Raw genomic sequence first — 15591 nt, 5'->3', positions numbered from 1 at the left:
TGATGAGCGAGCACTAAAATGCTCGGGTACTGGTTGTTCGGGTCGAGCAAATTGGAATACTCGGGTGCTCGACCTGAGCAACGAGCCCAATAGAAGTCTATGGGAAACTCAAGCATTTTTCCGGTGGTCTGCAGGGGGCCTAAAAGTTGGCCAAATCGATGGGAACAGTGCTTTACTGACATGGGATCAGCATGGGGAAGACCCCTGGAAGCATTTCGGATGCCCAGGTTACTGCTGTCAACAATGTTGTCAGAGGTATTACACCACTTTTACGGACTCACAATAAAACATACAAAAACGAAACCAAAATGGATTTTCCTGGGAAAAATGTTAAGGAACATCCTTTCCAGGGTAATGATGACTTGTATATAGGGCAAAATAAATAACCAAAAACAAAAATGCTCCTCCACACCTTGGGCTATGTTTACACGTAGCGTTTTTGATGCACTATTGAACTGCTTTCAACCAAGACAAATGCATTCACTGGGAATGTCATTTTAACATTTTACAACCTTATCTGGCCATGTGGTGTGTGACACATCATCAGACACATGCATACAGTGCTGAAAAGACATGGGAACAGCATGGGGAAGACCCCTTGAAGCATCTATGACTCCGAGGTCACTGCCTAAAAGTGTGCCCATCATAAGTGATACTTGGCACATGCGAAGATGCCTCCTGCTATGGACCTGTCGTTGCAGACTTGCAACAATCACCGTCCACGTCCTTGTCCCAGCGCGTTCAGTTGTCACTACCCCATTCCTTGGAATGCAAGCGCAAGTATGCAGCCAGCCACCCACCCACCCACAGGCTGCAATACTATACTGCCAAATTTTTGACAGCTGCTTGCATTTGAAATGTGGCTTTTTAAGCTCGTGGAGGCGGAAGCTGTCCACAACCTAATGGCAGCGGCGGCCGGGTGTCCACACTCAGTCCCCAGCCGCCGCTATTTCTCCCGGTATCGTTTCTGCCTTCCACAAGCACGGGTCCCAAAACATTACCCGTGCCATCCCCAGTGAACTTACTGGGAAGGACCGCCTACCCACAAACACGTTGTCAAGTGAATGTGGCCAGGGACGGTATGGAGCCAGTCCACAGCTTGTTGGTGAGAGTTGTATTTCACCACAGCCATATTTTTTAGCTCGGTGAAAGGACTTGGGAAACCGTATCTACTACAGCTGTCATTTCTCCCAGCAAGTCCTCTAATGCGCATAGGCAATGGCAGTCCATCCAACATCAACTCGCACTTGTCGGTGGTGCTTCGACACACAAACATCTTTCTTTACGCCTTTAATTTCATGACTACAGAGTTGGGCAATGGCTTGATCTGCAGTGCGGTTTCAGAAATAACAAGCATAACTACGTGCAATCCACATTAAAAAAGCAGCCATAGAGTGGGAACCTTCCCACACCCACACATTTTTCTTATCCAGGGCTGCTTCTCGGCAGGGTTGGATGGGCCCACCAGAGAATACTCCGGTGGGCCCTGGCTTCTCTTTCGGGAGAGTTCATAGTGTCGAAGTGAGGCCATGATGATGATAGAGGCCACCATCTGCTTAGTTTTCTGTTACTTGGAATGCAAGTGCAAGTATGCAGTCACCCACCCACAGGCCGCAATAGTAAACTGCCAGCTGCGGGTCTCCTATAGTGGTAATGCCCATACTGTGACTGCAAGGGCTGCCAAAATTTGGGAAAAACCCCACTAACAATTTAAATACACATAGAGCTGGGCCACAGTAACGAGTATGACATGTTCCCATTATAAAGGAGAGGGTCTGCTATTCAGTTATAAGGTATGCAGTGAGTACAACAGCTGCCAAAATGTAGGAAAAACCCTTCTAACAATTTAAAGATACATAGAGGTGGGCCACAGTATGGACATGTTCCCATTAGAAAGCAGAGGATCTGCTATAAAGTTATAGGGTATGCAGTGAGTCCAACGACTGCCAAAATTTAGGAAAAACCCACTAAGAATTTAAAGATACATAGAGCAGGGCCACAGTAACGACAAATTCCCATTAGAAAGGAGAGGGTCTCCCATACTGTTTGCCTATGCAGTGACTGTAATGGCTGTCAAAAATTTGGAGGCATTCCAAAGCCCCTTGTAAGAGAAGTAGAGGTCAGAGGGCCTCCTGAAAACAATGTTCCCAATATTAGGAAGTTTCTCCCCCATACTGTATGTCTATGCAGTGAAGCAACGGCAGAAAAAATTTGGAAGAACTCCAATGCCCCTTGCAAAAGACGCAGAGGTCGGAGGGCCTCCTGCAAAAAATGCTCCCATTATTAGGAAGTGGGTCTCCCATACTGTTTGCCTATGCAGTGAAGCAACGGCTGCCAAAAATTTGGAGGAACTCCAATGCTCCTTGCAAGAGATGTAGAGGTTGGAGGGCCTCCTGCAAAAAATGCTCCCATTATTAGGAAGTGGGTCTCCCATACTGTTTGCCTATGCAGTGAAGCAACAGCTGCCAAAAATTTGGAGGAGCTCCAATGCCCCTTGCAAGAGACGTAGAGGTCGGAGGGCCTCCTGAAAACAATGTTCCCATTATTAAGAAGTGGGTTTCATATACTGTTTGCCTAGGCACTGAAGCAATGGCTACCAAAAATTTGGAGGAACTACAATGCTTGTTGCAAGAGACGTAGATATGTTGATATGGTACATATGGTGGTGATATGGTGGTGGAGGATGAGGATGCGGAGAATGAGGAGGACAAGAGCAAATAGACAAAATCAGGAAGCGTATACCCATGTCTGGGTGTGAAGACAGAGGTGCATGGGAATAGAGTTAGACCTCCCCAAAAAAAGACACTGTATTTGAGTTTATGTTACGCTGCTATCATTCGGTGGTGTTGAGAAGTCTGGCCCAATCCAGCCCTTGTTCATTTTTATAATAGCCAGCCAATCAGCATTTTCAGTTGACAGGCGGATGCGCCTATTGGTTATAATTCCACCGGCGGCACTAAAAACCCGCTCTGACAAAATGCTAGCGGCAGGGCAGGCCAGGACCTCAAAGGCGTAGAGAGCCAGTTCATGCCACGTGTCCAGCTTGGATACCCAATAATTATAAGGCACAGAGGAATCACGGAGGACGTTCGTACAGTCAGCAAGGTACTCCCTCACCATCTTCCGAAACTTTGCACTCCTTGGACCTGTGCGATGGGAGGGTCTGAGAAAACTGTCCCAGAACGTTGACAGTGTTCCCCTACCTCTGCTGGATTGCATTTGTGGCTCTCTCGCCTGTACGCCTTGGTTGTCCAACGAACTGTGACCTCTGCCGCCAGCGTTTTCAGATGGAAATTTTTTTAATAATTCCGCAACAAGGGCCTTCTTGTACTAAACCATTTTATTAGGCCTGTCCTGTAAGGGAATAAGAGACATAAAGTTCTCCCTGTAGCGTGGGTCTAGAAGTCTCACCAACCAGTAATGACTATCACCCAAAATTTGGACAACACAAGGGTCACGGGAAAGGCAGCGTAACATAAACTCAGCCATGTATGCCAGACTGCAAAGAGGCAAGATTTCCGTGTCCTCACCAAGAGGACAACTGACCATGCTCTCCTCCTCATCCATCCACGCTGGACAGACTGTATGACAGTTGTGCAGGTAGTACCATCTATAGCTTAGGAAACTAGCTCCTGTTCTTCCTCCTCTTCTTCCTCATTGTCACCCAATCCACGTTGGGATGAGATGAGGCTGGGCTGTGTGTAATCACCCTGTATGGTTCCTTGCTCCATCTCATCGTGCTCCGCCTGCAATGCATCCTCTTTGAGAGCAGAGAGAGTTTCAGAAGACAGAGAAGCGGGATGGTGACGCTAATTATGGCATCATCACCGCTCACCATCTTGGTGGAGTCCTCAAAGTTTTGGAGGATGGTACAGATGTCTGACATTCATGTCCACTCTTGAGGTCTTATGTGTGGAGTCTGACCTGAATACCGACGACCTTGTTGATGCTGGTAGTCAACAACTGCCCTCTTCTGCTCACAAATCCTTCCTAACATCTGCAGTGTAGAGTTCCAACGAGTGTGGACATTACACACCAGTCTGTGAGTCGGAAGCTGCAAATGCTGCTGAAGCACGGCAAGGGCGGCGGAATCTGTAGCTGACTTTCCAAAATGGGCACATAGGCAGCGTACTTTGACAAGCAGATCCGGGTAGGTTTTGAGAATCCGTTGAACTATGAGGTTAAGCACATGGGTCAGGCATGGTACGTGTGTGAGCTTGCCTCTCCTCAGAGCCTCCACCAGGTTCCGGCCATTGTCACACACGACCATACCTGGCTGTAGGTTCAGCGGTGTCAGCCACAGATCTGCCTGCTCTTTCAGAGCTGTCCACAACTCTTCAGCATTGTGCGGTTTGTCACCTAAGCATATTAGCTTCAGCACAGCCTGTTGCCGTTTAGCTGAGGCAGTGCTGCAGTGCTTCCAGCTTGTGACTGATGTGGTCATTTCAGAGATGGAGGCTGAAGAGGAGGAGGAGGTGCAGGAGCTGTAGAATGTGGGGGCAAACCTGACTGACCCAGAGCCCGCAATCCTCGGCGTCGGGAGGACGTGTTCCATCCCAAGGTGCGACTGGGTCCCGGCTTCCACTATGTTAACCCAGTGTGCTGTCAGCGGGATGCAAGATGTACCGTCCCTGCCCACAAGCACTTGTCCACGTGTCCGTGGTTAGGTGGACTTTCCCAGTAACTGCATTGTTGAGGGCACGGCTAATGTTGTGGGACACCTGCTTGTGTAATGTGGGGACAGCACAGAGGGAGAAATAGTGGCGGCCGCTGCCATCAGGTTGCGGAAAGCTTCTGTCTCCACGAGCCTAAAAGGCAACATTTCGAGCGCAAGCATTCGCGAAATGTGTGAATTTAGTAGTGTGGCCTGTGTGTCGTTAGCTGCGTATTTGCGCTTGCGTTCCAAGAACTGGGGTGGGGACAACTGAACGCTGCGCTGGGACAAGGACGTAGACGTGCTTGTTGATGGTGCTAGTCGAGTGTGTGCAATGACAGGTGCAGGGCGGGCGGCATCTTGGCATGCACCATGGACAGGGGATTGGTGTGCATGCACAACAACGGAACAGGCAGTGGTGTCAACCGCAGACACTGTGCCTGGACCCTGGGGTTTGGCCTGCTTAGTCGGGTGCTTTGCTGCCATGTGACCATGTGATCATGCTGATGGTGGTCAGGCTGGCAGTTTTGCTGTGTTGCTACCCCTGCTGATGCCGGCCTGGCAGCTGGTGCAAATGGCCTTTTTGGGGTTATTGGCAGAACCTTTAAAAAAACAACCAGACTCGGGAAGACCTAACAGTTGTACTGGCAACTTCCGTCGTGTTGAGGTTATGGGGAAAGGTTGCCCGCCTTCTGTCTGCGGCCACCACACTGCTTGTTCTTGCCTGTTGTGGTGCTACGCCTTCCTCCCCCTGTGTGCTGCTGTCCTCGCTTTGCATGTCACCTTGCCAGGTTGGGTCAGTAACTTCATCGTCCACCACCTCATCTTACACTTCCGCACCCTGGTCCTCCTCCTGACTTTCTGGCAATTGTGTCTCATCATCATCCACCTCTTGTGACAGTTTCCCACCGTCGCCTTTGTGTGATCGTGGCTGCTCAAATATTTGGGCATTGCTACATGCGATCTCCTCTTGCCCCGCTTCAAGTGGACCAGGCGAGAGGCCCGAATCTATAAATGGAAACGTGAACAGCTCTTCGGAGTGTCCAAGTGTGGGATCAGTTGTCTCCGGGCACTCGGCATGGTGGGAGGAAGGAGGATCAGGGTGAGGAATATGCAGTCCAGACTCACGGCTACTGAGACTTGACCGTGTGGAAGACAGGGTGGTGGTGGTGGTGGTTAAGTGACTGGAATCATTATCTGCTATCCAATCAATAACCTTTTCACACTACTCTGTGTTCAATAGTGGTGTTCTGCGGTCCCCTATTAATTGGGACAGGAAGGTCGAGCGACAAGATGTGGGTGTTTGTTATGGCACAATTTCAGCTTGCCCATGGCCTCGACCTCATCCTCTGCATGCACCATCAAGTCCACTTTCCCGTCCCTTGCCACGCACCTTGGCCATTTTAAATGAAGGAAAATATTTTCCACGTTCACTACAAATGGCTGTATTTGAACCGCAGTGATATGTGATACGTGTGATGGAAAACACAGTTTTAAATAGCTGGCCTGTAGGTTACTATTTTTCACAGAGACCTCGTGTCAATAACTTCACTGACACACTGCAACAAAATTTAAATGGAGGCCAATATTTTCCATGTTCACTACAAATTTCTGGATTTTTATCGCTGTAATATGGAAAGGATCTGGCTGTATTCTGCAGTGCCAACAAGCAAATTGAGCAGAAAAATTGTGTTCTCTGGATTGCTTTTGAAGTAAATAACCAGGATTAAGATAAAAAATTTTTTTGCCTTTCTATGTCTAGAAATATCTGTAATTACTACAGCAGCATCAAACAGGACGTTAAATGGACCCTCTTGTGCTGTATCATACACTGCAGTCTGCCACATAAACTGCCTGCCTGCCTAGCACTGATTATATACAGCTGGATTAGTCCTCAGAAGGACTGTTAGTTCAGATGGATATAGATATATGTTGTGGAATACCTATATTAACTCTAAACAAGCAAATCTCTCCCTGATGCAGCAGCACCTCTCCCTACTCTGCCTGATTCCAAGGTAGACTGTGACGAGCATGGCGGCGCCCGGTCTTATATACACCTGTTCACGCTGTGCAGCCAGCCAATCACTGTAATGCCCACAACCAACATGGCTACGGCATTACAGTGTGTGGCACGCAATCCCTGCATGTTCATTGGCTCTCTAAAGAGTGCCAAACATGCAGGGATGAGACCCGAGCTCACGTCGAGCAACCCTGGAAATACTTGCCGAGCATCTCGAGCAATGAGATGCTCAGGCGAGTACCAAGCACGTTCACTCATCACTAGTTATAATAGGTCCGTGAAAAAAACAGATACTACAAGTACTGGAAACACAGACATGTGAATGAGGCACAAGGCACAGTCTAGCAGTGAATATGTTGTAGTGAGTGGAAATGTAAGAACCTGGAGTGTTACAGAATATCCTGGTGCTGGGACCTCCAGCGACCAACTGTTATTTGTGGGAGAAAATGATATTAAAGGCCCCAATAATGATTAAAGAAGTTCTCCACTACTTTATATGAACCCCCCAATGTTTCAACCATGAATCTGAAAAAACACTAGTGCACGCCCTCATCATCTCCCGCCTCGACTACTGCAACCTCCTGCTCTGTGGCCTTCCTTCCAACACTCTCGCACCCCTCCAATCTATCCTAAACTCTGCTGCCCGACTAATCCACCTGTCCCCCCTGCTATTCCACGCCCTCTCCCCTCTGTCAATCCCTTTACTTGCTACCCATTGCCCAGAGAATCCAGTTCAAAACCCTAACCATGACATACAAAGCCATCCACAACCTGTCTCCTCCATACATCTGTGACCTAGTCTCCCGGTACTTACCTACTCGCAACCTCCGATCCTCACAAGATCTCCTTCTCTACTCCCCTCTTATCTCCTCCTCCCACAACCGTATACAAGATTTCTCCCATGCTTCTGCCCTACTCTGGAACTCTCTACCCCAACATGTCAGACTCTCGCCTACCGTGGAAACCTTCAAAAGAAACCTGAAGACCCACCTCTTCCGACAAGCCTACAACCTGCAGTAACCACCGCTCCACCATACCGCTGCACGACCAGCTCTACCCTCACCTACTGTATCCTCACCCATCCCTTGTAGACTCTGAGCCCTCCTGGGCAGGGTTCTCGCTCCTGTACCAGTCGCTGACTCGTTTTTTGTTCAAATTTTTGTAATTGTTTTTGCTCTGTATACCCCCTTTTTCACATGTAAAGCGCCATGGAATAAATGGCGCTATGATAATAATAGTGAGAATGCTACGATATAATGAGAATACTGCAATATGACAGCTTCTCTGGGCAACTAGCACTCATACTAGCAGCAGGCTAGAGGTGCTGGGTCATAATGAGTTAAAAGACCTTTAATGACATCAGAGGCTAAATCACAATAGGCTACAGGACCTTTGATGACGTCACGACCACGTGACCTGTACGTGTAGGAGGCTCCAGTTGTCTCCAGAGTCAGAGATCCGTGTGTCACGTGTCAGCACCGCTGCTCCCTGATGAAGCGCGCAGTGCCATTACCTGTAATGAGGCCGCGTTCACACAGTCCTCCTCACTGCAGCTGCGTCTAGCGGCTGAAAGACCTCTGATGATGTCACACGCCAGCTCCTAAAGCTTAAGGACCTTCAGAGATGTCATGACCATGTGATCAGTCACGTGGGTGGGAGGAGTCAGGCTCCAGCTGGTGCTGCTGGAGGGAGCGCGCTTCTTGCAGTAGTGACAGTCCCAGTGCAGTGCAGGCTGCAGACGGTCTCGCGTGTCACTGAGGATTTACTGCAGCCCGAAATACAATGCAAAGGGAAGAAGAGTGAGGAGTAATGGCCGCCTGCACTGTGTCCCCGCAGATTATTCTCCCTTTTCTTACAGTAGTATTTTTTCCTCATCTTCTTCTTCCCATAAACATGACTATTGGTCATGACTATTGGCTGTGGTAAGTCATTGTTGCCTTGTGATCGCATCACTGGGGAACCAAATGCCACTATCACACTGACAGCAGCATTTAAATGGTTAACAGCAGCAATCAAAGCTCAGCTTGTAAACCCCATTCACAAATGGGAACCCCAGAAATGATTTACCTCTACTTCCTTGTGCATTAAGTGATTAAAGATGGCTGAACCGTCCAACTGAGATAAAGGTCGGGCAATTTGAGTTTTAGGTTCCAGACCCTTTTGTTTTCCAGGAAATAAGCCGCCAGAGATGTCTTGTAGCTGCTTTTGCCACTTAAAGGGGTTGTCCTATTTCAATTCATTTTCATCCATAGGCTTCCAACCTCATATTATAACTGAGCTTTTACTCACACTCTCTGGGTCTTTGTTGATCAGCTGCAGTGGTACAGCGGCAGCGGAGATACATCTACAGTGCTTGTAACTGCTGCAGCCAAACCTGGAACAGCTGTGGAAAGGCATTACTGGACACTGACCACAGGCAGTTATTTTTGAACCATATTGACTAAAAAACAATAAATGGGACAAGCCTTCCCGACATCTGCCTTTCATGTACAGCGCATGTCAGTTACGCGTCTATGGTGCGGGCTGAGGAGCTGAGCCTGCTCCACACACGGCTGTATTATACAACCAGCATCTGCCTCTGACAGCAGCGGTCCTCTAGAGCTAGCAGGGTGCTGATGGCTTGCCTTGGCAATTGGTGGCCTGCTGAAGCCCTTCCTGGCTGCAATCTTTGTGTTCCTGTCATTGGACTTTATAAGAGATCGTCATTTTGACTATATACTACAATATATATTCCAGTCCCCTAGGGGAACTAAATTAAAAAAAAAAAGATTTCCCACTTTTCTCTAGTTAAAAATAAAAAAAATATATAAACTACACATATTTGTTATCACCACGTCCACAACAGTCCACTCTATCAAAATACGAAATTATTTACCCTATACGGTAAACACCATAACACAACAATAAATCAAATATTCAGAATTGGTGGTTTTTGGTCTCCGCAGCGCCTCAGAAAAATGCAGTTAAAGAATACGTAGTACAAAATAGTATGAATAAAAGTATCAGCTTGCCATTCACAAAACAAGCCCTCACACACCTCCATAGACAGAAAACTAAATAAATAAAAGTATAGCCTGAGAAAATGGAAACACAAGCCAACGTTTTATTTTTCACATTTCGTTTTTTTTTTTAACCACTAGAATTTAAAAATAAAACTACTAAAGTTTGGTATCTCCGTAATCACACTAACTGGAAGAATCATGTTGCTAAGTCATTCTCATCGTGGACTGAACGGCATGGAAACAAAATCCAAAAGATGTCCGAATTAATTTTTTTTCACAATTTCACCACATTTAGGTTTTGTTCCCAATTTTTCAGTATCCTATGTTGTAAATGAAAGTTGTTTTTCTTAACTACAACTCGTCCCGCAAAAAACAATCCCTCACATAAGTATGTCAACGAAATAATGTAGAATTTATGGTTCTTGGAAGAATGGGGGGAAAAAACAAAAGTACAAAAATTTAAACTTGGCCATGGCTTGAAAGCGTTAATAAATTCCCATAATGTGTTTATGTGCTTCACCTGGCTACACACTAGAAAACTGAGTTGCAAAACTGCATAGTAAGATCACGTTATTAATCACCACGTCGAGCACAAGAGCTACATTATATGTATATATATATATATATATATATATATATATACATACATACAGTGGGGAAAATAAGTATTTGATACACTGCCGATTTTGCAAGTATTCACATCTACAAAGAATGGAGAGGTCTGTAATTTTAATCGTAGGTACAATTCAACTGTGAGAGATAGAATCTAAAAATAAAAAACAGAAAATCACATTGTACGATTTTTAAATAATTCATTTGCATTTTATTGCATGAAATAAGTATTTGATCACCTACAAACCAGCAACAATTCTGTCTCTCACAGACCTGTTAGTTTTTCTTTAAGAAGCCCTCCTACTCTGCACTCATTACCTGTATGAATTGCACCTGTTTGAACTCGTTACCAGTATAAAAGACACCTGTCCACAGTGACCATCTGGATGATCCGGATGATCCAGATGAAGCATGGGAGAAGGTCATGTCGTCAGATGAGGCAAAAATATAACTTTTTGGTATCAACTCCACTCGCCGTGTTTGGAGGAAAAAGAAGGATGAGTACAACCCCAAGAACACCGTCTCAACCATGAAGTATGGTGGGGAAACATCATACTTTAGGGGTGCTTTTCTGCAAAGGGACAGGACGAGTGCACCGTATTGAAGGGAGGATGGATGGGGTCATGTATCGTAAGATTTTGGCCAACAACCTCTTTCCCTCAGTAAGAACATTAAAGATGGGTCATACTCTGTAGGAAGCATTTCAAGGTCCAGGAGTGGCCTAGCCAGTCTCTAAACCTGAACCCAATAGAAAATTTTTGAAGGGAGCTGAAACTCAATGTTGGCCAGAGACAGCCCTGAAATCTGAAAGATCTGGAGAAGATCTGTATGGAGGAGTGGGCCAAAATCCCTGCTGCAGTATATGCAAACTTGGTCAAGAACTACAGGGAACGTCTGACCTTCATAATTACAAAGGTTTCTGTGAAAAATATGAAGATCTATTTTTCTATTGTATCAAATACTTATTTAATGCAATAAAATGCTAAGTAATTATGTAAAAATCATACAATGTGATTTTCTGGATTTTTTTTAAGATTCTGTCTCTCACAGGTGAAGTGTACTTACGAAAAATATTACAGACCTCTCCATTCTTTGTAGGTGGAAAAACTTGCAAAATCGGCAGTGTCTCAAATACTTATTTTCCCCACAGCATATATGTTTTGTAGGGTTTTTTACTCACTCAGCTGCGGTTGAGGTAGGCACAGGAAGCGCTTTCATTAAAAAGTCCAGTCTGGTTTATTCAGATTTCATAAACCACTCAGCATAAGCAAACAAAAAGACAGCCTTTCCAGCACAGAGTGAAAAACAGAAAGTAAGTCGTTCATACAGTAATGAGGGTTTGCCCGCTCAGATCATAGCAAACACACTGGAGGTCTCCACACCTCCAATCACAGACACTGAATGAGACACTTGGCCTCCATTTTATCTGCCATACCACGTCCCTGGGGTGGGAATATGTGAGCAGCCACTCCCTCCCATCTCTTTGACTGCTCGAAAACTGGGCCCTGATACGCTTTATTAACTCTTTCAGCACTATACATACTGGAGTCTGCTCTCCCAGGCTTACATCACCAAAGCTACCAACCTCGATGATACATATCTCCCCTCAAGGACCTGTCCCGCGGCCATCTTACATATCACCTCTCTGCCCAAAGCCAGAGGGCTTGGTACCTCCTGCCATCAAACAGTGGACTCTCAACAGAGCATCAGCATTGCCATGCAGTTTCCGGGCCTATGTTCTACATGGAAGCTAAAATCCTGAAGTGCTAGGAACCGCCTGGTCATTTGGGCATCGTTCCCCTTCTTCTCCCTCATCCACCTCAGTGGGGCATGGACTGACACTAGCCTGAATTTCCTGCCTAAGAGGTAGTAACTTAGAGTATCCAATGCCCACTTGATGGCCAAACATTCCTTCTCTACTGTGGAGTAATTCTTCTTGCAGGATGACAACTTCTGACTTAGATACATTGTGGGGTGCTCTTCCCCGTTCACCTCTTGTGATAAGACAGCGCCCAGCCCGCCTTGTGACGTGTCCGTCAAGACCACAAACTCCTTAGAGAAATCCAGTGCCACCAACACTGGCTGTTTACACAGGGTTAGCTTCAGTTCCTGGAAGGCCGTCTCAGCTTCTGGAGACCACTTAGCCATAGCCGACTTCGTCCTTTTAAAGGGGTTTTCCCACAAACCAAAGTTCATTTTGTGAGGTAAAACATTGTTTAAAAACAGGCAGGAACATGTTTTACCTCAGAAAATGAATCCTCTGCGATCCCCTGCTGTAATGTCTGTATTATCTTTTGCTTCCTCCCCCGCCTAGGAGATGTGATATGTTCCGTACATGGTCAGACACAGCCAATTATTAAAATTAACTTTTGTTCGTGGGAAAACCTCTTTAAGGAGGTTCGTCAGAGGGGCGGCTATCATGACGAAATTAGGGATAAACCGGACGGTAGTAGCCCATGATGCCCAGGAATGCTCTGACCTGCTTCTTTGATAGAGGTTGTGGCCAACTCTGGATCATGTCAATTTTATTATTTAATAATTTTATTATGCGGCGAGGTTTCTATAGGGGTGACCTGGCTGTGGTCCGGGTAACCAGGCGTGCTCCCTTTCGCCCACAAGTCCCAAAATAATGCTAAGTCCCGCCCTATTATAACAGGGTGCAGTAGGATCTTGACTACATTCACCTCATGGGACTCGGTGCCACAGTTTGTGTCTATGATCACTCGGGCCACAGGGTAGTCTTTAGCTTCCCCATAGATACAGCGGATATGCACAGCATCTTCCCAGGAATCAGCCGATGAGGAATAGTGACCCTTACTAAGGTTACCAAACTACCAGAGTCTAACAGATCAGTCATTTGCACGCCATTCACTAATACGGGACATGCCTGCAGTCCCTCGCCTGGTTGAGGGATATCACTGCTGGCAGGATATGCAAAATACGAGCAGCGCCGTCCTATGCTGCAGTCCATTGGCTCGGTGGTCATGGGGCAACGGGTAGCTATGTGACCTGGGGTATGGCACCTCCAACAAATTACGTTATTAGATGGGGCCTTGGGCAACAACTAAGATACCTCCTGGGCTCTTGGACTCCCCCCAGATGTGAGTCTAGTTCCCCTCTTTTGGGTGTCAGCCCACCTTCGGGAACCCCAATACGGAGATATTAAGACCCCTTTGCCTTGCGACATGGTCTCTATGATACTGGAAAAATCATTGTTCATCACCAACTTGCTCCTGGATAGTTGGGAGAAGTTACTCTTGGAGGATGTTTAGAAACGATTCTTTATTCCTGGCAGTGTTATTTGGCAAAATTGTGAGTGAGAAAACTCCCTTGGATGAATAGCAACCCCACACATGAATGGTGTTATGCCCAACCTTGGCGCATGTGAATTTGTGGACCCACTGTGCCACAGGGCCGGGTCTGCCTAGGTAGGGGCGTAGCTAAGTGGCTACCTGGTGTTCACTGCCGTTCCAGAAGGTGGAGACAGGCTGGGCTGCAGGTAGCCGCCAGGTACCTCTACTAGGCAGATGCCGGTACTGCAGCAGCTGACCCCAGGAGTTAGGTGAGCTGCTCCATTATGGCTCCTTCAGACTCAGTAGATACTTTCCAGGATCACTGACACGGAGAGTCAGATAGGGGAACGTTCAGATACTGGCCACACTGGGACCAGGGAACTTCAGACGTAGGACTGGCCGCACCAGGACCAGGGGACAGGAAACTCAGGGACAGGGCTGGCGGCACCAGAACCAGGGGACAATGTTCAGGAACTGGCCGCTCCAGGGCCAGTGGACAAGGGTATAGGCACTGGTCGCTCCAGGACCAGGGGACGAGGGTTCAGGCACTGGCTGCTCCGGGACCAGGGGGCACGGGTTCAGGCACTGGCTGCTCTGGAACCAAGGATTCGTGAACAGGACTCTGGCCATACTGGGGCCAGGAAACTGCGGACTCAGGACTGGCCAAACCCGGACCAGGAGACTACTGACTCAGGACTGGTTGTGCTGTTCATCTTTATTGTAAATATTGAGTCTTTTTATAATCTTGATGTATTTGTTAATAAAAGTAAATTAAATGCTTCTAATTGTACTTCAGTAATCATAGAAACATCTGACAAAAAGATCTAAAATCACCGAAGCTGCGAACTTAGTGAAAAAACAAAACTTGTGTCAGTCTCAAAACTTTTGACCACGACTGTAGACACTGTATTCAGTGCCTTCAAATAAAAGGTATTTATAGCATCAAGTATACAAAAATGTTGCAGCTCTGACATTCATCCTGATTAACCTCCTAATGATCACCCATTTGCCTTTAAGTGCTGAGTTGACACATAAATATTAGATGTTCTGAAATCGCTGCTGTACGGTGGAGCTAAGCTGTCATTTTTGTAGTAATTTTGGAAGATTTTATGAAAAAATGCTCTGCGGTCTCAATGTGTGAACACAACATTGCAGCAATAAATATGAAGCCTTCTACATTGCTGTTTGACTACTTCAGAAGAAAAACTCCTGTGTGGGTGTCCTATGTCACCCTACAGTGGGTGTGCAGCTGTATAATAACAGTTTAGCAGATGGAAAATCCACTGCGTATTACAGTAGGAGTGTCATCATGAGAATTTTGGAAATTTCTTGAACACACTGCAGAGAAAATCTCCAGTGTGAACTCGCCAGTGCGGCAGATTTGAAAGCCGCAGCATGTCAATTTATACTGCTGATGTCACGCCGGATTTCATCCTTTTCAGTGTCAGGAGTAAAATGTGAGACAGTGGCATCAGATCCACTGTATTTCCTCAGCAAAATCCACAGCAGTTTTAGTGGCTGCCGAATTCGCGGCACATTTTCTGCAGCAGAAAATTTGTAGGTTCGTACCCCCAACTGCCCCTTTGTAGTAAAATTGCAGCTGTGGTCATGGTGAGTAGTAATGTGTGCTCACTGACAGTCATTGGATCTAGCTGTTATATTAGGATCTTGACTACCCAGCAGCCGATCAGTTTACCATATCCCTAATCCGTATATGCTAAAATCATATTTGGATTGATGGTCAGTATCACCACATAAAGGCTACAGCCAGCGCAAAGCTGTGTATTAGATAAAGTCATTCTCCACTCAGCAAGAGCTGAATTAAAACACAATAAGGCATATCAAATGACGAGATCTGTAGTCTGATGAATAATACAGTACTAGCAATGTGAAGCCATTATTTTTAGGCTGACAACTGGCTGAAAGCATTAATAAATTGTCAAGTAAGTACGCAGCTTGCAAGAGACATGATCATGGAAATGATACACCATGACTGCTAGTAAATGGCTG

At 46.4% G+C, this 15591-nt stretch overlaps 1 protein-coding gene across 2 annotated transcripts in view; it reads right to left on the bottom strand.

Annotated features, from left to right (window-relative positions):
- POMGNT2 (protein O-linked mannose N-acetylglucosaminyltransferase 2 (beta 1,4-)) overlaps positions 1 to 15591 on the bottom strand; it is a 110513-nt gene that overhangs the window by 9676 nt on the left and 85246 nt on the right. The window contains exon 1 of one of the 2 annotated variants that reach the window (XM_073678053.1): positions 8188 to 8322. The exons of the other annotated variant lie outside the window; for it this stretch is intronic. The gene's annotated coding sequence lies outside the window, so the exon portion shown is untranslated. Of the gene's footprint in view, positions 1 to 8187; positions 8323 to 15591 lie in introns of those variants that run through there. 2 annotated transcript variants of the gene reach the window in all.

This window comes from Phyllobates terribilis, unplaced genomic scaffold, assembly GCF_046119375.1.
Source record: "Phyllobates terribilis strain yellow unplaced genomic scaffold, ASM4611937v1 Scaffold_4__5_contigs__length_816908805, whole genome shotgun sequence".
NCBI classification, from domain to species: Eukaryota; Metazoa; Chordata; class Amphibia; order Anura; family Dendrobatidae; genus Phyllobates; species Phyllobates terribilis.
This window is presented reverse-complemented; position numbering and strand designations above follow the sequence as displayed.